The sequence below is a fragment of the Triturus cristatus genome, chromosome 2_1 (assembly GCF_964204655.1).
Source record: "Triturus cristatus chromosome 2_1, aTriCri1.1, whole genome shotgun sequence".
NCBI lineage: Eukaryota > Metazoa > Chordata > Amphibia > Caudata > Salamandridae > Triturus > Triturus cristatus.
In genome coordinates, this window is record NC_140581.1 from 786,060,336 (window position 1) to 786,084,613 (window position 24,278).

Here is a 24,278-nt window from a genome sequence, read left to right on the forward strand (position 1 = left end):
TATAGTTAGTTCAGATAACTATAACTCGCGCGACCGCCACTCTATCATAAGGATGATGTCATGAGTGATGTCATGAGTGATGCCACTGACCATGTCATGAGTGATGTAATATGTGACATCATGAGCAGTGGATTGCGGGCGCGCGAGTTATAGTTATCTGAACTAACTATAACGGGGGAATTTCATTGGTTTTTTACGAGTGAAATATCCACCTAACTATAACATGTGTGAAACCTATGGTTTATTAAGTGAAAATATATATATATATATATATATATATATTACCTACTGGCGGTCGCCAGTAGGTAGTTATAGTTAGGACCACGTTTCCATAGGAAAACCTCAACATTCTATTTTGAATAACTTTGGCGCCGGTCGACGAATCCTCGCGAATTTCTCAAAATAGGTGGGGCGCTACGCTCCGCTCCTACCCTGAAAGTCTCGGGGGGATCCGTCAAGCGGGGGCTGAGATAAAAGGGGGGTCCCAAAACGCGTTTTTCCCATGCATTTTTCCATAGGACCTTTAGAACGAGCTACAGCCCGAACGGCTGAACAGAATTACTCAAAATTTGGCAGAGAGGTAGTCCCTAGGTCAAGGAAGTGCCTTTTGTAGGTTTGGTGTAAATCTGTTCAGTAGATTCTGAGAAAATAGCCTTTAAATCAATATATATATCTGAGCCCGCTTACGGTACGCTTACCGTACGCTTACGGTAAGCGTACGGTGGCGTGCGCGAGCGCGATTCTGATTGGCTCTTAGATCTTAGTAAACATTCGAATCGGCCGAAACCAGGAAGCGGCGGCCGCCATTTTCTGTGTTTCACTCTGAAAAAAAAAGAGTGAAAACAAGAAAAGGGGGCAATGAGGAGAGTTACAGACCCCCTTACATTTGTGAGGGGGTCAAAGACGGACTGTAAAGTACAAAACAAACATTTATTGATTTTTTTAAAAAATCACGGGGTACGCGTACGGTAAGCTTACGGTAAGCGTACGGAAGAAACATGGCGTGCGCGAGCGCGATTCTGATTGGCTCTTAGATCTTAGTAAACATTCGAATCGGCCGAAACCAGGAAGCGGCGGCCGCCATTTTGTGTGTTTCACTCAGAAAAAAAACAGAGAAAACAAGGAAAGGGGGCAATGAGGAGAGTTACAGACCCCCTAACATTTGTAAGGGGGTCAAAGAAGGACAGAAAAGTACAAAAAAAACATTTATTGATTTTAAAAAAAATCACGGGGTACGCGTACCGTAAGCTTACGGTAAGCGTACGGTAAAAAAAATAAAAAAAAATAAATGAAAAGCAGATTTAAGAGTTTGCTCATCATATGTCCTCCATGTGCGCACGGTGCGCGAAGCGCATCGTGCGTTCATGGCCCATCTAGCGTAATGTGGGCACGCGGTGCGCGAAGCGCACCGCGTGCTCACTGTGCGCGCACGGTGCGCGAAGCGCACCGTGCGCGCATGGAACGAACTGCGTTAAGTGGGCGCGCACGCCACAAATGGCGTAAAGTAACTTAGCATTTAAAAAAACGTACAAATTCACTGAAAAAACCATAGGTTTCACACATGTTATAGTTAGCTGGAAATTTTACTGATAAAAAACCAATGAAATTCCCCCGTTATACTTACTGTAGGCAACTATAACTCACGCGACCGTAATCCTCTGCTGATGACATATGTGTCTTTATGAAAAAAAAATATTTGTAATATATGTATAGCTAAAATTTAATGGAAGAAGACATGGGCAAATAAGTGTCTAAATACAGTATTAGCATCAGCAGAGGATTACGGTCGCGTGAGTTATAGTTGCCTACAGTAACTATAACGGGGGAATTTCATTGGTTTTTTATCAGTAAAATTTCCAGCTAACTATAACATGTGTGAAACCTATGGTTTTTTCAGTGAATATATATATATATATATATATATATATATATATATATATATATATATATATATATATATATATATATATATATATATATATATATATATATATATATCTCCACTCAAAGGTTTGCCTGCTGTGAGAGGACACCACACAGGTGAGTTCGTTATTAGGCTTTATTTTTCAACGAAGGCATGCACAGAAAGAACCAGCATCTCGGCTAAAATCAAAGTCCCGCCCGACGCGTTTCGTGCTCTGGAAAGCACTTCATCATGGGGTGCTGGGATACTGCTGTTGGAAGCCGGCAAAGTAAGCTTGCACATTTAAACAATGAGTCCCCGCCCCAGTGGGCGTGGCCACAACCTGCGGCCTGATGGTAAATGTAGTGCCAGTATTCCTCAAGTGAGTTGCCAAGTCCCGAACAGCAACTTGAAATAAAATCCACAGTGGGTGAGCACACAGCATGCCAGGTTCTGTGCTGCCTCTCAGTTACTTGAAAAGCGCTCACCTGCCCTTAACGTTGAAATGCCCAGTGACACCGCAACAGGACTGCGCAAAAGCGTAGCAGGGTCTCTCCCGCGGCTCAGGAGGGGCCGCAACAAATCCACTCAAAGGTTTGCCTGCTGTGAGAGGACACCACACAGGTGAGTTCGTTATTAGGCTTTATTTTTCAACGAAGGCATGCACAGAAAGAACCAGCATCTCGGCTAAAATCAAAGTCCCTCCCGACGCGTTTCGTACTCTGGAAAGCACTTCATCATGGGGTGCTGGGATACTGCTGTTGGAAGCCGGCAAAGTAAGCTTGCACATTTAAACAATGAGTCCCCGCCCCAGTGGGCGTGGCCACAACCTGCGGCCTGATGGTAAATGTAGTGCCAGTATTCCTCAAGTGAGTTGCCAAGTCCCAACAGCAACTTGAAATAAAATCCACAGTGGGTGAGCACACAGCATGCCAGGTTCTGTGCTGCCTCTCAGTTCCTTGAAAAGCGCTCACCTGCCCTTAACGTTGAAATGCCCAGTGACACCGCAACAGGACTGCGCAAAAGCGTAGCAGGGTCTCTCCCGCGGCTCAGGTGGGGCCGCAACAAATCCACTCAAAGGTTTGCCTGCTGTGAGAGGACACCACACAGGTGAGTTCGTTATTAGGCTTTATTTTTCAACGAAGGCATGCACAGAAAGAACCAGCATCTCGGCTAAAATCAAAGTCCCTCCCGACGCGTTTCGTGTTCTGGAAAGCACTTCATCATGGGGTGCTGGGATACTGCTGTTGGAAGCCGGCAAAGTAAGCTTGCACATTTAAACAATGAGTCCCCGCCCCAGTGGGCGTGGCCACAACCTGCGGCCTGATGGTAAATGTAGTGCCAGTATTCCTCAAGTGAGTTGCCAAGTCCCGAACAGCAACTTGAAATAAAATCCACAGTGGGTGAGCACACAGCATGCCAGGTTCTGTGCTGCCTCTCAGTTCCTTGAAAAGCGCTCACCTGCCCTTAACGTTGAAATGCCCAGTGACACCGCAACAGGACTGCGCAAAAGCGTAGCAGGGTCTCTCCCGCGGCTCAGGCGGGGCCGCAACAAATCCACTCAAAGGTTTGCCTGCTGTGAGAGGACACCACACAGGTGAGTTCGTTATTAGGCTTTATTTTTCAACGAAGGCATGCACAGAAAGAACCAGCATCTCGGCTAAAATCAAAGTCCCTCCCGACGCGTTTCGTGCTCTGGAAAGCACTTCATCACTAATAACGAACTCACCTGTGTGGTGTCCTCTCACAGCAGGCAAACCTTTGAGTGGATATATATATATATATATATATATATATATATATATATATAGTAATCCAATCCTGTCAGCGGCGAACAGACAGGCACTAACTCCGTGAAATGATGGCACAGAAGTATTTTAATCCAAAAAAAAAAAACTTAGATGTGTTTCGACGGCGTACCGCTTTGGTCACTGCGTCTGGTACACACTTAATTTACACCTTATTTGCACCTTACTCCACATGGTTGTCACAGCAACCAAACCGGCCTAATAATAGACAGAGATTTCCTATGTCTATTTCAACATGACAGTGCAGAATTCTAAATGATGTGGATATAACAGAATTTATACCAATAATAACATTAGTAGTTAATGTATTTCAAACATACATACCACTGTAAATATTTAAAAAGTGAGCAGCGGCAGTTTGTGAGAAAACGGGGGCAGTAGATACCCGTGTGTGACATCATTCTTAGTCATATGTATAGACATAGAAGAAAATGTACGTGCTCGTGTGCCCTATCGTAGTTGAATGCAATAGATAGGAAATGGATAAAGGGAAAAGGGGAAATCGGTGTGCAGGTAACGTGCCGACAGAACGTACAGGCAATGACTGTAGTTACCCATGTTAGCGCGTGATGAGTAGCAACCGCGGACATGTATTTGTGTAAGGCTAAAGATAGGAATTGGAGAAAACAAACCCAGGGGTTTCCAACTGATGTTCTCCTCAGCCTTAAACATCCAAAAGAAACGTACCGCCTCAGTGGGGTTTGAATGTCAGGTAGCCACATGTTGTTGCCTATGTCAGTAGCTAGATCGCCCAAAGGGGGTAGATGGGCATGAATAAAAGTCTTCTGTATGTGCAACGATACTATATGTGCACGTTGGCCATAAAAAGACGCAAAATAAACAATAGATAGTGCCCAATACACATATATATATATATATATATATCTTTCAATTTTGGAAATTAGGCTTATAAAGTGTAATAAGGTAATCCCAATGCTATCCTATCAGAGATATAGTCCTTGCAGTAGTGAAACAAATGTATGAGTTTTTTTCACTAAAAAGTACATGTCCTGCTCTTTAAATATATTGCGCCCTGCCCTCATGTTTGTCCAGGGCCTACCCTAGGGGTGACTTATAAGTATTAAAAAGGAGGTTTTAGGCCTGGGAAAATGTTTATTTTGCCAGGCCGATATGGCAGTTTAAACTGCACATACAAGCTCTGCAATGGCAGGCTTGAGACATGTTTAAAGGGCTACTTAAGTGGATTGCTCAATCAGTGCTGCAGGCCCACTAGTAGCATTGAATTTACAGGCCCTAGGCACTTATAATACAATTTTATTAGGAACTTATAAGTAAATGAAATAGGCCAAGTGGGTATGAGCCAATATTACAATGAGGAGAAAGTACATGTGCTTTAGCACTGGTTAGCAGTGGTAAAGTGATCAGAGTCTTAAGGCCAGCAAAAACAAGGTCAGAAAAAATGGAGGAGTAAGGTAAAAAGTTGGGGGGAAGACCACCCTGAGACAGACAGCCCTAACAGTCTACAAAAGCATACCAACAAGGAAGAGGAAGTATTACATCTCTGTATACTGATCAAGGGACTTTCCTTTGAAAAACAGACAATGATTCACATACTGTTCTCAGAACAAACAGAAACCTCCTCATAGGTCCAGTATGTGTACTGACAATGACATTAGAAGTATTAATGTTATTCATGTAAGGTTGTTGTGTCTTTTGAAATTAACTGAAATAGTTTATATTATTTTTTACAAAGTTTGGCGGATCTGGGATGCATTGTATCTCAATTGCCTCATGTCTCTAACTCAAAGAAAACTTCTCCTTAAAATGAGAATCATGTTTTTGTTTTAATTGTACTTGTTGAAAGCAAATATGTTCAGGGGATAATGTACCTTTGTATGAAAAAATGGTGACATGGGCAGAAGCTGATATTGCTGTACTAAAAGTAATAATGTTTCCAAGCCCATTACTTAAAAATTGGAATTGATGCTAAGACTCTTGGGAATTACAACCAGTTGGCCACAAAATAAAATATTTCAGTTATAATGCCATGGAATGTCATTGACTTCTTAATTACACACCTTATACATTTGGTATTGCCTTGTGCCTCTATAGCAATAATTAAAATGATCAACATTTGTCCCAACTGTGCCTCTTTTATTGTTTTTTTCTAAACCTATATCAGGTAGGATGACCTTTTTTATCAATAGGCAACGCAAGGACAAAGTGCCCACAGAACACCAAAACCAGGATCAACACTGGTAACTGCTCTGGCTTCTTTTAACTAATTAATGCAAACAAGCATGCATAAATGCGTCAAGACTATGTGTGTCGTATCTTTGTTCAAAATGCATCTTACTGTGTATCCTAGGTCTTTGCTTTTTTTTTTATTCCCCGTTCCTGGCATGCAACATAGCACCACCACCACAAGAGTGGAGAATAAAAACTGCAGCACCGTTAACATCCACAGTCTGCACAAGCGTTTGCAGGAGAACAATTCTAAAAGGACATTGTGTATTTGTTAAGTAAAAATGCAAAAAACGCCCCAACTGCACTTTCACATAATTTATTAGCTCAATGAAGATCTATTATTTATTATAATAACACCTTCCAGTATCAGATAACATATTATGCCAGTGCTCCATAAGCAGGTCCCTGAAGAGACCTGCACCATGCAATGTGATATGTAAACACTAACTGCAGTAGTGCGCTTCTGCAAGTGCTGCTGCACCTCAGAATATGGCAATCTCACTCCGCACTCTCCGCAGTCTCATAGCAGCTAGATTATGATGGGGCAGAACTCCAAAGAGGGTGGGGGCAGTCCCACTATTGTGGGAAAGATCGAACACTGCTATTGGAGATACAAATTACTACGCACCCAGAGGGATCATACGCCCCACCCTTCTATCCGCAAAGCCCCATAGGGTGCTATTAATGTGCACCTCCGGCTGAATGATGTACATGTACACAGGAAGAATATCGCCCCAGTGCACTGCATGGATACTATATGCCTAAGGCCTTTAGAATATCGCTCATTTGTATGGAGAGCATCACATGCACGTGAAAGGAATGCCACTGAATGTCCTTATATAGTATAGGAAAACACAAGGGAGACCCAAGAATCAATAGGGACCAAGTGCAATCTGCATTTTTAAGGAACAAAGTTCCTAATAATCGAGTAAACAATAATATTCAGGAATTTATCCAATTGGGCATATTACAATTGTTTTATTTAAAAATTTTAACAGTAAAATATAGAAGATAAACCCTGCAATGGTAATCCTCAACAAGTGTTAAAACCACGGGAAAAGCAGGCAAAGAACATTATGTGACCATCAGCAAAGCACACAATAGGGCTGTTATTCCTAGAACAGAAAACTACTGCACCCGAAACTTAGATATACATATTGATGGGGTCAGAGTGTTTTAAGGTTGACAACGTTAATTATATACAAAACATATAAATAGTTAACACATATGGAGGTAAGTACGGAAAGGAAAAAAGGACATTTCTGATACCTAAATTTATTTTACATTTCTCTTCCCCCTCCTTTTTCCTTTTCGTGCTTACCTCCACAGGTGTTAACTATTTACATGTTTTGTATATAATTCATGTAATGAGGCATAGATCTCTGTTGTCCTGATGATGATCCTGTATTAATAATGGATCGAAACGTCATCGACCTTAAAACACTCTGACCCCGCCACACTCTGACACCGCCAATATGTATATATAAGTTTCAGGTGCTTTAGTGTTCTGTTCTAGAAATAGTGACCCTATTGTGCACATTGCTGATTGTCACATAATGTTCTTTGCCTGCTATTTGCCTTGGTTTAAACAATTGTTGAGGATTACCCCAGCAGGGTTTAGCTTCTATATTTTACTGTTAAAATGTTGAAATAAAAAAAGATTGTTATATGCCCAATTGAACAGATCCTGGATATTATTATTTCTCTATAGTATTGGTTCTTACTCTATCACGTTCCTCAAAAATACAGTGTCCTGCAGCAGGTTTTGCATTTTTGTAGAGTGTTGCAGTCCATTGTAGCATGTATGGCTTTGAAAAAACTGCCCTCATTCTTCAGAAATTGTGTAATTTTGTTAAATGCTAATGTTAAGTAATCCATAGACGTCTATAACTGGAATATTTAGGATAGTGCCTCCAATTAACCAGAAGATGCCAATTTCTTTGCTGTGACATCCGCAACGGACTGTGTTATATTTCTCATAAACTTCACATCCGATATGGACTGCTCATGCGTGTCGGGTCTAACAACGCAACATAAAATCTGACAGCACTCTACTCTCGTGGGAATTCCTATCCACAGTATATACACAGATAATGGCTGCCTTGTTTACTTGTCCCGAATGTCGTTAATTTGATATTGGTTGAAACAACACTTTTTAAGATTCCAAAGACAGCATAAAAGCTTGACTTTCAAATACCCCTGGCTTGAACTCCTCTGAAAACTCAAGGCCGGTGTCATGTATTAGGTGCACCTCGTAGTACAGATACTCATTACCGGGCGCAGAACAATAAACGGCGGAGAACATTCCACTTGAGGAAAAAAGCTGTAAACGTAGACGAGCAGTGCTTCCTAGCAGCAGTCATAACTCGTCTTTGCTCTGTAAATATCTAAAAAAAAAAAAAAATCAGCTATTGAGATTATACAGATACAGGCTGACAACGTCTCCAAATCAGAGAAATGAAGCACGTAAAAAGAGGTCCTTCCTCCGGATGACAGCACTGTTTAGTATTATAAAGGGGGGAAACGAGAACAGGCCGGCCCGGCAGTGTGCATAGAGACAATTTGCATCGAATGCACCACAGTTAGGCAGATACAAATTAAATAAGTAAAACGGGTAATTTTCATGCCATACCTACCCTCGCAGAATTAATTGTCGGCTGCCGATAATCCAGAGGTGACGAGTGAGTCGCAGAAGTCAAAGCCTCGCTGTGTGCCACACCCAGCACCAGACCCCTCAAATCCAGAATAAAAAAAAGATAAGGCACGCTGCTGTCAGCTAAAGAAGTCAAAATCCCCAGAAGACATTTAAAAAACAGTAGCAGTGGAACAAGCAGGCCGCCATGTACTGTACTACAAAAAAGGGGAACAGGTTGCTCGCTTCCTCAGTTTCGTAGAAGTCGTGGTTATATTTTTTCAACGGCTCGCACTATCAGGACACACGTCTTCCTTTTTAGTCAACGCTGGCACTTTTTTTTATCTCCTCTTTTGCATACTGAGTTTGAACAGCACGCAGTGTGTGATCGGGTGTTGGGAAATAATGCAAAGCCGTCTGCTTTCGGGAGGATTACAGGAATTCTTTTGAAATGCTGTAGAATGTTGTGGTGTTTGTGTTTCGTTGGCCTCTAAAGTTCGCTCGTTCTTGGCTAGGCGTGAGAAACGGAGCCCTGTTTTTGGATGTTTGGGGTAGCTGGCACTTAAACCTTCATAACTTTTTTCCCATCAAAGATATCCACACCAAATGTGCCTGACTCCTTTTTTACAACATGCTGGGGTTTCTAAAAGTATGGGGTGTTTGCAGATTCCGCTGGAAGGAACAGGGAAAATAACCAAAATATAGCTACATTTTGTTTAATGTAGCAAAAATAGATTATAGTGATGTGCAAAAAAAAAGCATACTTTTTTTTAGGGGAAATTGTATCAATTAAAGGTTTGCTGTGCTAGGATCACCATATTCCCAGGTTTCAGGAACAAGCAGAGTTGTATCAACATTTTTTTTTTTTTACTTCAGTGTTTGTATTTTTCTAAGAGGTAGTCAAAGTATTCCTAATTTTGTGGTTTCAAGCTACTTTCACTTTGGGGTGGAAATGTGTGAAACCGGTACGTGAACCCGAAAGGCAATACACATCTAAAATGTAGACCAAATTCTGAATTCAGCAAGTGATCATTTGTATAGATCTGGTAAAGTTTCTTTTTTTGATACTGTTGAAAAAAATATTGAAAACGAGTAAGAAAAAAACTACAATTTGTGCCATTTTCATCTGTAATTTTTTTGTCACGATGGCCAATTTACAAGTGCAATAAACCGTTATGTCCAGAAGAACCTTTTAGTTCAGGCATATAGAGAGTGTATTGGTTCTCCAAAAATACACAATAACCAGAGTCAACAACTGAGTTGCACCTTGCAATGATTTTACATTGTGTGCAGAAACAAACAGTAATTTGTATTGTAAAATAAAAGGAATTAAATATATGTATTGTGAGAATTCGGGTTATTGGTTGGGGGAGGGGTGAAACCTTACTGCAGCAACAGTCACAATCCTTGTCAGGGTAAACCACAAAAAGTCACTAAATTAACCTGTGCTTAGACCTCTGGTAGCTTGTCACAAATACAGCCAGGCTAATTTTGAGGCAATGAGTATTTACAAGTATTTACAAAGCACTTAAACAGTAATAAAGTGAAGACACAACACAAGAAAAACCCAACACTGTTTTAGAAAAATAGAGCAAAATGTAATAAATAGTTTGACACCAAAATTCCAATCAGTAGAACCAGAGATCTGCAATTTCAAAGATTTTAGGTAAGTATAGCACCTAAACATATAGAGTACCACCTGCAGGTATCTGCTAGTTGTTGTAATCTGGGGAAAGCCAGATGTTCAGGCCGAATGCAATGGAGCGTGGGTCAGACTTAGGGACCAGGTTAGTCCAGCTAAAAAAGTTATCTTATCAAAGTCCGGCGCTAAGAGTCTAGTTCACTGCAAGGAGTAAACAGAACATCGCAGGTGGTCGTTGCTGTACCACGAAGAGTAGGCAGGGCGTCGCAGACAGTCGTCGCTTTAGCCGCGAAGATCCAGCTGGGCATTGTGACTGGTCATTGCTGGAACCTCACTTTGGCAGTCACCCCGGGATATCGATGCTGTAGTGCGAAGTGCAGATCTCATCTTGCTAGTGGTCTCTGGCTGTCCTGTAGTGTAAAGATTTGGGTTCACTGGAGCTTCGCGTTAGCAGTCGTTAGTGCAAATGGGCCTGTGCGCTGTCGTGAAGAGCCCAAAACCTCTGAATTTCTCTTTGGACTTCAGAGGAGTGCACTCTGATGCCAACCAAGGGCCCGTGACCTGGGGAGGCGCCATTAGGAATCAGGGACTCACTCTTGCAGTGCCAGCAGAGCTTAGGCAGGTCCAGTTTATTTATTTATTTATTTATTTTTTGCTATTTTTAAAGCGCGCAAATACCTATACAGGTGTCTCGGCGCTAGTGATCAGAGAACTCCTTACTCTTTAAGGGTGGTTAAACAGAGGAGAAAAGCCATGTCTTGAGGCTCTTTCGGAACTTAATGAGGGTGGGGGCAGTTTTTATATGCAATGGGAGGGTGTTCCATAATTTAGCAGTGGCTGTAGTGAAGCACCTATCTCCCCAAGTGACTTTTTTTGTCCGAGGGACAGACAGCATAAAGGTTGTAGAGGATCGAAGTGTTCTGCGAAGCTCCAATGGATGAAGAGCTATTTTTAGGAACTTAGGCCCTGGGTAGTTAAGGGTCTTGTAGGCTATGCAGAGAGCCTTGAATTTTATTCGGCTCCTGATTGGGAGCCAGTGGAGCTCCTTGATGTGATGGGATACTGATGTGAATTTGGGGATAGAAAGTAAGATTCTTGCAGCCGCGTTTTGAACGGTCTGGAATTTGTTGAGGACTCCTTCTTGCGCATTAAGAAGCAGAGAGTTACAATAGTCCGTTTTTGAAAACACTAAAGTACTGATAAGTGTTTTACCGGCTGACTGTGGTAGATATGGAAGAAGTTTCTTGATTTTTTTGAGTGTATAGAATGCAGATGATACGACGGCATTGGCGTGGTGGTGGAAGGTCAGTTTGCTGTCGAAGGTGACTCCCAGGTTGCGAACCTTAGTCACCGGTTGGGGGGGGGATCCCAGCTCCGGTGGCCACCATTGTGGGGACCATGCTGGTTTCAAGCTCCCGAATGTCATCACCTCCGTTTTATCAGAGTTAAGCTTGAGGCAGTTTGATGACATCCAGGAGCTTATTGCCTTCATGCCCTCCTGGAAGTTGGCTGCCACGCTAGCTCCGTTATTGTACACCGATAGCACTAGTTGCGTGTCATCGGCGTATGTGGTCAGGGCAATGCCGTAGGATTTTATCACCCTCGCCAAGTCCGATACATAGATATTAAAGAGCGTCGGACTTAGCGAGGAGCCCTGTGGAACGCCACAGGGGAGAGAGAAGGTCTGGGAGGTGAAATTGCCCATTTTGACAGTCTGCGGCCGATTGGCGAGGAACGAAGCAATCAGGTCTTTAGCTGTTCCTCCTATTCCCAGAGCTGCGACACGGTCGATCAAGGTAATATGATCGACCGTGTCAAATGCAGCGGAGAGATCTAGGAGTATCAAGACAGCTGCTCCTCCCTTATCCATGGTTGTTCTGATTTCGTCCGCGGCTTTCAGTAGTGCCGTCTCTGTTCCGTGTCCCTGCCTAAAGCCGAACTGTTGCAGGTCCAGTTACAGCAGGTCAGCAGGGCAAATGCAGGGAGACCTGACCTCCGGAGCTTGTTATGTCATTGTAGTACTGAACAGGAGGTCAGTCAGCTGACCCTTGGAGTAATTTCAGGTAGCCTGCGATGGAGGAAGCAGGTCCAGTCTTCCGTCTCAGACAATAGGGCAGACTTCAGGCAGCAGGGCAGTCCTTCTGTAGTACCCACAGGTCCAGGAGTGTACTGAAGAGTTGGTCTGAAGGCCCAATTTCTATACCTGGTGCCAGCTTTGAAGTGGGAGAAATGTCTTTCTTTTCCTTCACATCTGGTTCTGGAATATTCTTCCTCCCTGTCCTGTTCCCAGGATGTCTGGAGTCACAAAAGTCTAGCGTGAAGTTCTTTGTGTGTGTTCTGAGGCAGCTCCTTCGAAGTGCAAGTGTGGTATGTGACAGCTCTGCCCTTCCCAACAGGCCAGGATGGCCCATTCTGCCAATACCCAGTCCCCCTTTATGATACTTACTGGGAAGAATACACAAAGGACAACTACCAACTACACCTACTCATGAGACCCAGGATACAGGCTACAGTCACCAAATGGTTAGGACAAGGAAATGCCAATTTTCTATTAGTGGCATTTTCAGAATTTTCACTGAAAGTCCAACTTTACCATTCAAGAGGGTTTAACATTGCAATTTCTTAGCGACCAAACATGACATTTCTATCAAACAAAAGTTATCATTAATTAAATGTAATAAAGATAACCCAGTATCATCCTATGGGAGAGGTAGGCCTTTAAGTACTGAAAAACAAATGTAGGTTTTCACTACCAGCCCACGTAGGGCCAGATTCACAAAGTTAAACTTACACTTTTGTTTAAGTTGACAAGCATTTGCTATTCACAAAGGTATTTTACTAGTAATCTTTACGACTGCGGAGTCTCCACACATAAAGGGATAGAACAGTCCCATCTTTTTATGTGCATAGACTCCGCAGTCGTAAATATACTACTAGTAAAATACCTTTGTGAATAGCAAATAATCTTACTCTTACAAAAAGTGTAGGTTTACCTTTGCAAATCAGGTCTGTAAAACCTAAAAGTACATGTCCAATTTTTTTAAACATAGTTCACCCTGCCTTATGAGCTGCTTAGGGCCTAAAATCGGGGTGACATATGTATTACAAAGGAAGGTTAAGGCCTGGCAAAAGGTTTATTTTACCAGGTCAAAAATGCAGTTTAAAACTGCACACAGGTTACAGTTGCAGGCCCAAGGCATATTTAAATAGGCTACTTGAGTGGGAGCCACAATACCTGCTGCAGGCCCGCTAGTAGCATTTCATTTATAGGCCCTGGGTAAATGTTGTGCCATTTTACTAGGGACTTATAAGTAAATTACATGTGTCAATTGGGTACAAGCTAGTTTAACCATGTTTAGGGGAGTGAGTGCAAACACTTTAGCACTGGTTAGCAGTGGCAAAGTGCACAGAGTTCTAATGCCAACAAAAACGAACTAATTGTGTTACTGAGGAGGTGGGGAGATGTAGACAAATGGAGAAGTAGAAAAGAAGATACGGACGATAAAGCAACTTTAGCTTTCCCAGTAAAAGAAAAGGAACCAACAGTAATAGAATGTCCAATGAGAAAAATTCCAGTAGGAGGTTATGTATATGTCCCATGGTCCAGACAGGATATATTGTCATTTACAAATGATTTTCCAAGATTGAGAGAAAAGCCTGTAGAATGGTATAAACAAGTGGAAAGCTTTGTAAAGGTTTCAAAGGTATTGTGGGAAGATTTGGATGGATGGTTTGAGATTGTTGTACCTGCTGATTTGTGAACAGAATGTAAAATCACTATTGATTGGCCAAAGGAAGAATATCCTAATATCTAAGGAGCTCCTGGTCCAGAAGTAATGAGAAAATATGAGAAAGTAATCACATTTCTGAAAAATAAGTTTCCTCCAAGAGAAACAGATTGGGTAAAGATCGATAGAACAACTCAGGAACCTAAGGAGTCTGTGCATGCTTATTATGAAAGGTTGCTTCTAGTTTTTAAACAGTACAGTGGGTAAGAGAGTTTGAGTGAAAAAAGACATGAGTCACTTTGTATATCGATTTGTGTATGGTCTGAGATCTGAGATAAGTGAAATGATTAAGCATATGTTGCGTTAGCAGTCTCGTACAGTGGATGAGGTACTAAGGTATGCAAAATATTGTAGTCAGACAACGTAAGCTCAAAGAAAAGGCAATGTAGGCACAGGTGAAGGTTGCAGAACAGCAAGAAGCCCAGATAATTAACCAGATTAATGAAGCAAGGCAGACCAAAATGAAACCAAAAATTGGTAAAGGAAAAGGTCAGATGAATATAGAAGACGCTAAAAAGAAATGGTCATGTCATAATTGTGGAAAATTAGGGCATTGGAAAAACAAGTGTAAATTACCTCCAAAAGTTAATGCCGAGAATAAATCATGAAATCCACAGGTGCAGAATCATGTGGGTTATCAACAATAGCCACAGTAACAGGTAGTTACTCAACAGAGTCAGGTGTCGCAGCCACCTCTCACAAAGAGTGTAAATCTTCAAAGATACAGTGCAGAGACAGGATTCTGCAGTGGAGAGCAGGTAACGAAATTGCAGTGCGCAGCTGCTGTTTCACAGTATTGGCTACGACCGGATGGAAATGAATCGGATGAAAGTTTATGACGGTGCCTAGGAGAGGAAGAGGAGTGCAACTCTAGAGGTAGATCAGTCAGGTCCATTTGTGGATGGAAAGGTGAATGGTGTAAATGTTACTTTCCTTGTGGACACTGGTGCTACCCGTTCTACTGTAAGATCAGTTAAAATTCCAAACCTTCCTCTCTCAGGACAATTCATCCAAGTCGTAGGTGTCTCCAACAGACAAATTAAAGCCCCTCTTACTAAACCAGTAGAGGTGGAAGTTGGTCCCTTTAAAGATATGCACCGTTTTGGAGAGTGCGATTGCAGTCCTGCAAATTTGCTTGGACGTGATATCCTTTGTAAAATGAACTGCACCATCTACTGTACCCCAGATGGTATTGCTTTTCAGACATCAGATGATAATGTTCTGTATAAAATTACTATCACAGTACTTGAACCAGAAAATTGTGATACATTTCCTGTGTTTGATGCAGAGAAAATCCCTACTGAACTGAAAGAAACAGTGAAGACTGATGTATGGGATTTTACAGGTGAACATATAGGTCTAATGAAAGGAATTGATCCTGTAAAAGTTACTGTAAAAGAAGAAGCCATTTACCCGAAAACTCCACAGTACAAATTAACGCCGGAAATTATTGAAGGATTAACACCAGTGATTGATAAGATGATTGAACAAGGGATTCTGAGAGAAATAATGGGTAGCCCATGTAATTCACCTATAATGGGATTGAAAAAGCCTAATGGAACGTTTAGGATAGTACAGGATCTGAGAAAGGTGAATACAATTGTTGTTTCCTGTTGTCCAATTGTACCAAACCCTGCTGTAATACTGCTTGATGCAGAATGGTACACAGATATTGATTTGTGCCATGCATTCTTTTCAATTCCATTACACCTTGATAGCCAGCCATTATTTGCCTTCCGGTTTGGCGAGCGTATTTTGGCATGGTGCCAAATTCCTCAAGGGTATACTGAAAGACCTTCCATTTTCAATCAGATTCTGAAGAAATCTCTAGAAAGTTTGAAAATGCCTGAGAAATCTGTTATGGTCCAGTATATTGATGACCTATTGGTAGCATCAAGGACCAAGGAGGCATGTATTACTGACACAAGTGCATTATTGAATCATTTGGCAGAAGGAGGACATAAGGTGTCCCCATCTAAATTGCAGTTCTGTCAACAAGAAGTGCAGTATTTAGGTCATAAGATTGAAAAAGGGACGAGAAAAATCACAACAGAAAGAATCAGGATTATCAAAGGAATGAGAGCCCCAATGAGACAGAGAGAGGCGAGAATGTTTCTCGGAATGGTTGGTGACTGCCGACAGTGGATAAATGGATTTTCATTGATTGCAAAACCTTTACAGCGATTAACAAAACGTGATGTAAAAGATCCAATTCTGTTGAATGAGGAAGAGATGGAAGCTTTTGAGCAACTGAGAAACAGGTTATCTGAAGCCCCAGCATTTGGAATGCCTGATTATTAGAAAGAATTTGAGTTGTACTGTAGTGAAAGAGCCAGATGTGCACTTTCAGTACTAGTACAAAGGCATGGAAGAATGAGACGGCCGATAGCATATTTTTCAGCTGTTTTGGACACAGTAGCAAAAGCATTGCCTGGATGTCTAAAAGCAGTAGCAGCCACTTGTGTGAGTCTGGAACAGAGTGAAGGCATTGTGATGGGATATCCTTTAAAGGCATATGTGCCACATTCAGCTGAAATCCTTCTGACCAGAACCAAGACCCAGTTCATGACACATAGTCGATTAACCAGATATGAGAAGGTGATTCTGGGTGCAGACAATGTGTGATGCATACGTATGAATCCTTCCACTTTATTGCCTGATGCAGTAAATACAGGGGTCAAAGATGACGTTGATCACAATTGCTTGGATGTACTTGAATTCTGCACAAATCCCCGCCCTGACATCAGAGATGAACCTCTAGAAGAATAAGATTATGTGTTGTGTGTGTATGGATCATGTTTGAGAACAAAAGAAGGAATTTTAAGTGCTGCGTATGCTGTATGTACGGTGGCAGACATAATGGAAGCATATTGTTTGAGAGGAATAAGTTCAGCCCAAGTTGCTGAGCTGATTGCTCTGATTCGAGCTTGTAAACTGGGAAGGAATTTCCAAATCACTGTGATCACAAATAGCCAGTATGGCTTCGGAGTGGTACATGATTTTGGTCAGATCTGGTCCCAGAGGGGATTCATGACTTCTTCAGGATCTTCAATTAGGAATGGTGAGTTTGTGAAAATGTTGCTTGAGGAGATACAGCTGCCTAAACAGATTGCAGTAGTGAAGTGTGCTGCACACAAGAATTGTGATGACTCCATTACAGAGGGCAATAGATTCGCTGACGAAATAGCTCAATATTGTGCCAGACATTCGACCTCAATGAATCGGAGGAGGGAAAAAGAACATGTTTCATGTCCTTTGATGTTTACTAACACAGTTGAAACGTGGGAAGAAGTGAGACAATTGCAGGAAGAAGCAAATGATGAGGAAAAAGACATTTGGATAAAATCAGGCTGTAGACATAGAGAGGAAGATGGAGTTTGGGTTTACAGAGATGAAAGATCAGTTATGCCTGATAGCATGATCTCTAACATGGCACGGATGTACAATGGACAGGCACACATAGGTAGAGATGCAATGATCAGACTTTTTAAACAGACTTGGTACAACCCAAAATTTAGGGTTATAGCTGAAAGTCTTTGTCAAAGATGTCTGATATGTTAACAGTTAAATCCTGGAAGGAAAACAGTAGTGAGTTTGGGAACAATAGGACGAGAAGGAGGTCCTTTTACCAGAATGCAACTAGATTTCATTGAAATGCCCCCAAGTAACAGACTGAGGTATGTCTTGGTGGTTGTCTGTTTGTTTTCTAAGTGGGTGGAAGCATATCCGACAAGAAGGAATGATGGAATTACTGTAGCAAAACTCCTACTGAGAGACTTCATTCCTAGATATGGTATTCCAGTAACGATAGAAAGAGATAGAGGAAGTCATTTCCAAAATGAAATTATCCAGCTGATATGTGAAGCATTAGACATTCAACAAAAGCTGCATTGTGCCTACAGACCAGAGGCTTCTGGGGTGGTTGAGCAAGTAAATGGCACAATCAAGAATAGGCTAGGGAAAATGTGTCTAGCCACAGAACTCAAATGGCCATATGCCTTACCTTTTGTGCTCATGCGCATGAGGAGCGTACCAGACAGAAAAACAGGTTTGAGTCCTCATGAAATAATAATGGGATGAGTAATAAGACAAGCATTCGTACCTGTCAACAAACTGTTGACTATAACTGATGATCTTATTCTGGACTATTGCAAAGGATTGGCTGATGTGGTGCATTCTGTGTTTCATCAGTTTGGACCGGATGCGATCACTTTTGAGAGAAACCCAGCTCATGATCGAGTCCGGGAGATTGGGTTTGCATAAAAGTCCACAGAAGAAGAAAGTGCCTGGTTCCTCGCTGGGATAAACCACGTCAAGTGATCTTGGTGACTACCACAGCAGTAAAGTGTGCAGGTGTGAAAAATTGGATTCATGCCAGTCATACAATCAAAGTTCCAGATCCTGAAGATCGACCTGTAAGTCGACATCTGGAAAATATCAGACACCAGTTCAGCATCTGAAACAGAAACTGAAGCAGAGTTCTAGATCCTGAAGATTGACCTGTAAGTTGACATCTGGAAATATCAGACGCCAGTTCGACATCTGAAGCAGAACAATTTGAATTTGGTGAAAATCAAACTGAGGACATTGAAAAACAAACAGAGGACTTTGAAAGACAGACAATTGATAATGAAACAGGAGAGACATAAATAATTCACAGTGATGTCGAACAACCAAGCACAAGTTTTGAGGAAATCCCTTCGGATGTAATTGAAACAACAGAAGAAAATCTCAAATCAGACGAAGAATCAGGGATCATAAAGTTCAAAGTTAAAGAAAGTGAAGTGAGATCTGAAACAGAATCGGAAGAAAGTGAAGAAGAAATAAGACATAGGAGAGGACCAAGAAAGAGAGCTTGGAAAGTAGAACGAGAGGAAACAGAGACTGGACTAAAAAGGCCAAGAAAAAGAGACAATTGGCCGAACGAATGCAAAAGACTGAGATATAAAATAGAAAATTTAAACAAAGACAAGGAAGAACAGGTGAATGAAATAACGAGTCAAAGAAATCAAATACATTTGAATAAAGGACAATTGCAGAGACCAAAAAGAGTAAAAAGACCCAATTTGAAGTCCCGAAGACCGCAGAGACTGAATTTTCCACTTTCACAGGAAGACTTTGATGATTAATTTACACCGCCTTGAAAAAGCCCACGGCCAATGGGCCACTAGGGCGAAACACGTGTCGGCTTTTGTTTTTCCTTGATAAAAATAAAAATAACACTAATGATTTCCATTCGAGCAGTGTCGTTGATGCTGATTATCCACTGACGTGGATCAATTAAGAAGGCACTACCCTCCATCGCTTCTTAACCCCAATTTGAAATACAAATCACCTGAATGGACTTACATAGCACTATCTGACTTCGAAGAGGTGGATAGCAGTCAAGAGAACTCAAACGAACATTGTAAACAGGAGGGTGAAAGTGAGCTGTGCCCATCCTGAAGAGACTGAAGAAACCAGAATAAAGACAAACTGATTAAATCAAAGAGAACTTTGAAGGACCAAACAGTGCGCTAAGGGCAGTTGGTTTGAAGGCCATATATTTTTGAGTGTGGAGAGATACATTTTTCTGTACATATCTTAGATTATAGTTTGCCATGGCAGAGAATGAAAATAGAAGATCTAGGTGTAGTTTTCTACATAGATGGTGTAGAATGTGTTTTTACTGTACAGGTTTACTGATGCTTATTTGGTTCATTTTAGCAATAGTTATTCCTCTTAGATTAGCTGCAGATGATGAACAATAAATCAAATAGTGATAAGGCACATAACACAAAAGATACTGCAACACCGATAGATAATACTGAGTTTCATAGGGACAGGTCGATTAATGATTTTTTAAGAATGTTTTTACAAAGTTTTTATATGAATATGTAGAGACAATGGATGTTAGAGATTGTTATGTCTGCATGCAGTTACCTGCGTCTGTGACAGAGGGTGCAACATATCATCACCTTCCCTTGACGTATGGAATAACTTGTAGTGTGTTGGCTAGTTCATTTTATAAGACAGGCAAATTAGAATATTATTATACTGATATGGATGCTGTTTTTGCTAAAGTTTCTGTAGTTTCTGAACTAAACAAGGTGAAGCCTGGTAAAGGTTTTGGAGAATTTTTCTTAGAAACAAAAGAATTAACATTAGAATACGCATTCAGACACAACCTTACTTGTAGATGAAGGAAAGAAGAAAAATAGTTTTTAGACATGGTAAAGGTTCAAAGAAAAGCAACAGGAGAAAAGATGAAAACACCACCTTGGGGTTTTGAGGAAGGAAGTTATGACAAGAGTGAAACTAATGTAGCAATAGGGTTAGATTTGCCTCAACAAGGGAAATTGTGTATTCGTAAAGATAACACTATGTATGACAACTATTTCGTGGGTGCTAGTGAATGCCGAGATACATACAGAATTATAGGGGGATGGGGATTCAAAGGAGGAAAAGATCCAGTATTCCCAGGAATCTATTTTATTTGTGGGAACAAAGCTTATTATAGGTTGCCGGACCAATGGTATAGAACATGTTATCAAGGCCTGGTCTTTCCAAAGATATTTCATGTAGATAGGGGAACTAAAGGAACTCACGAGATAGGTAAACCGTCGTAGAAGAAGGGAAAGTTTCTCAGAGAGAATAGGTGACATTTTTGGAGCATTGATACCAGCAGTGGGTATATCTTTTAATGCATATAAAATTCAGAAATTGTCAACAATAGTAGATCGTTTATCAACAAATACTGCTGGAGGGTTCTTGATAGTAAATACCGAGATGGTTGCCATGAGAGCTATGGTGATGCAAAATCGACCTGCCCTTGATATTCTTTTGGCAAATGAGGGAGGAGTCTGTGGAATGCTGAAGGTACAACATTGTTGCACTTACATTCCAGATAAAAGTCAGAATATACAAAGGTATATAAAGAATATTACTAAATTGCATGAAGAAGGTAACCCACTGGAGGTTGCTGGTGCTTGGGAGAAACTTGGTAAGAGTTTTTCCTCAGCTAAGAAATGGTTTGCAGAAATAGGTAGTTCATTAGTTGGGAAATTATTAATACCAGTGACAATGGTAATATTAATTACATTAATGGTGAGATTAGCATGTGTATGTATTTGAAAAAGAAAAAGAGAAAATAAGGTAAAAAGAAAAATGAGAAAAATAAACAAAGAGAACGAGAAATGGGAGAGATTGAATTAGAAGAATTTAAAGAGAAAATGTACAACAAGTCTAAGAGACAGAATGTGAAGAATACAATTGTTTGAACTAACAAACAAAATAGGACAAGAAACATGATTTCTGATAAATTGGCAGAGATGATTTTGTGGTGATATTAAAAATCAACCAAGGGGGGAATTGATGGAGCAGTGGAAAATACAAAAATGTTTGTACCCCCTTCAAAGTTTAATAACCTCATAACTTTAAAAGCACTAACTGCTTAAATGCATGAATTAATCAATAAATGCACCTTTATTTAAACACTACACGCGGGAAACTAACTGGCATTTGCAAAAATCTAAGTTATTTACAAATGTGAAATTAAATTAACATAGGTTTGTGATTCGTGTAGAAAGTGGAAGTAAATTGCATGTATTTCGCTTGTAGTAAAATATATTGTGGCAAAGAATGCAGATGGTAAGTAAAATGGCTTTAAATGTCGCTTACGCTAGGTAACACCTAACACGGGTCATTAGGATGGTGGGTGGTAAACAGAAGGGCTTATTTTCTATGTCTAATTTCTGTTATGTTGTTTTCATATTAGTTCCGTTCGGGCCTGCTAGGCCTCGCTGGGAAAATGGCCACTGTCGAGAGACGTGATTACGTGTGCAGAATAAAGATGGCCCCCGCGCATGGGCGGAATTGAAGTTTCAGTCACGAGTGTGTGGCCTATGCCCGGAGTGAGAGATGTCTAGGATAATCTGACCTAAGACATGAGTGGTGCAAAACATTTCTGCATGAAAGCCTGGGAACGGATGGGAGACTCGAACTCCAGAAGATGAACCAATTCATGACAATTGAAATATGTTGCAAATATATTTAAAAAGTTAAAAGGACTTGTGGACTTGATGAATCACAAGAGTTTTGCATGAATGGACTATTTGCAGAACCGGTTCAGGCAAGGAGAACAATGAGGTGACCATCACCACCCCTCCAATGGACCAATCAGAATGAATGCAGCCCCTAAAACGTTTAAATTTGGGGTATAGCAAGTTAGTGAAAGGGTATAAAAGAGTTTGTGCTTACAATTATAGAGTTCGGAGCACTTATTCTACATCGATCTATTCAACACGACACTCTGTCTGTTGAGACGATTTTTTTCTGATGCTGAAAAGACTTTGACAATTTTGGACATCGCACTTTGATGGGGAAAAGGAACAAGACCGTTGCGGGATTCTATCCTGGGAGGGAATACGTCCGAGGAGGTTAGAGGGACAGTCAGTTAGCTTTGGGAACCTACCCTGTGATCTTCGATTCATGTTCTGGTGAATCATTCTCGTCATCGCCCTAAGGCCAAGGGCAATGAGTATTTTCCGTTTCAATTTCCAATCTTTACTTAAATGCTTATGGAAAAAATGTCTACAATATTTGTCTAATAAAACTTTACTTATTCAATTTATTCAATGAATCTAGATAAAATTACACGTGAATTCAAACTAAGTCTGTGGTTATTAGAATTAATGTTATGATCAATAATTGTCAAAAGGTTTTAATTGTGATTGAGCTGGACTTAATCACCATCAACTGATTCCTACTAGTTGGTCCATCTACCTATATATCGGAGTACCTTGATGTTTAGAACTGACAATTCCAGCGTCAAATGTATATAATATATATAGTTATTATTTAGGTAAAAATATTAACAAGGTACCCCGTATGTCTTGCAGCTCGTCTACTTATCACTGATCCAGAAAACTGAGTGAGTGTGTGTTTCGGTGTTATAGGCCCCACCGATGAACAAGTGGTGTAAGGGTTTTTCTGGGTTGGTGTCATAAGGAAAGGTTTTTATAATAGCCGCGCTGTATCAAGCGTTTGGTGAGCTGAATCAGCATTTGAAAGTTTATGAAAGACAGGGTCAGGATCACATTACTAGTGCAGAGGGATCACTTTTCAGCACTAAATTACATAAACCTTCTGGAGCCACAAAGTGGTCCTTGTCTAGCTCATAAGCAAATTTTAGAATTATGGTCTAGATCATCTGAATTTAGTGTTTCTGATTAAAATTACTGAGCTGTAGTACTCCAGGAAATATATAATAGGCCAGATTTACAAATATTTCACAAATACAGCACAGCCAGTTTAATTGCTGCATGGCGTTGCATGAAAGGGAGAGAGCAGAACTGCACCATATTTTCAAAGAAACAGCTCACTTCGTCTCTCTTCCTGCACTGGTGCACTTTGGGTTGCCTTGTGCCAATGCAGACACCCTTGCAACATAGTAATAAAGATAAAGATATTTTGCCTCATTACACCAGCACCAGGCAGGTACACCATTTTGGTGTAAATCCATGTCTGCAATTCTTTATAAATACGGATTTGCTTCAAAATCCACAGGCGGATGCATGGAAGCACCCATGCATCACCCATTAAATGCCTCCCTGGTGCAAAGTTATGTAAGGCAGATCAATGAGCTGCATCATGTTGCTTCTTCTTTTACAAAGCAACCCAAACTGACATTTGCAATGCAAATGCCAAAATTAATTTTGCATTGAGCCTGGGACAAAAAAGTGACTCAAAGCTGAAATCACAAATAAGGCAGAAATCTACTCAAATCATTGAATAAAGATGTACATTTTTGGTTATCCACTGGTTATTATAACGACTCCTAATTTCTTAAACAAATTCCTTTAGGGAATTGAGATCTCTATTTTTTATGTATGGCTGGAGAGGGCTGTGCTTTCTATCATCAATCAAACAGAATTATGATGATAACGATAGAGTATGGCTGAAGATCCTTTTTTTCAAACAGAAGTTGACTGACCAATGGAACAATAACCATGGGAAACAATGAGGACTGAACAATATATCTTATGTCAAGTTCCTCTGACAGGCATTTCAGTGGAACGGGCATATAAATTTACTTGTGACAGGTATTAAAAAAGATCTGGTGTACACTGACGGGTATCTGTTCCTAAAGATGAGAAGAGAGTGGCAACCTATTCTGGTTTGCACGTGAGTGTTGGAGTTGTCTGTCTCAGTAAAGTTGGGATGTTCTAGAAAAAGGGGAATTTTTCCTTTTGATTATAGTGCCCTCACACACTCACAAGGGTGTGTGAGGGCACTATATTCAAAAGGAGAAATTCCC

General features: G+C 40.8%; 1 protein-coding gene across 11 annotated transcripts in view; it reads right to left on the reverse strand.

Moving 5' to 3' along the window:
- SYK (spleen associated tyrosine kinase) overlaps positions 1–24,278 on the reverse strand; it is a 430,546-nt gene that overhangs the window by 398,463 nt on the left and 7,805 nt on the right. For 2 of the 11 annotated variants that reach the window (XM_085632735.1, XM_085632728.1), the window contains exon 1: positions 8,556–8,837. The exons of 6 other annotated variants lie outside the window; for them this stretch is intronic. The gene's annotated coding sequence lies outside the window, so the exon portion shown is untranslated. Of the gene's footprint in view, positions 1–8,555; positions 8,838–24,278 lie in introns of those variants that run through there. 3 more of the 11 variants (XM_085632732.1, XM_085632727.1, XM_085632725.1) reach the window with 3 other exon arrangements.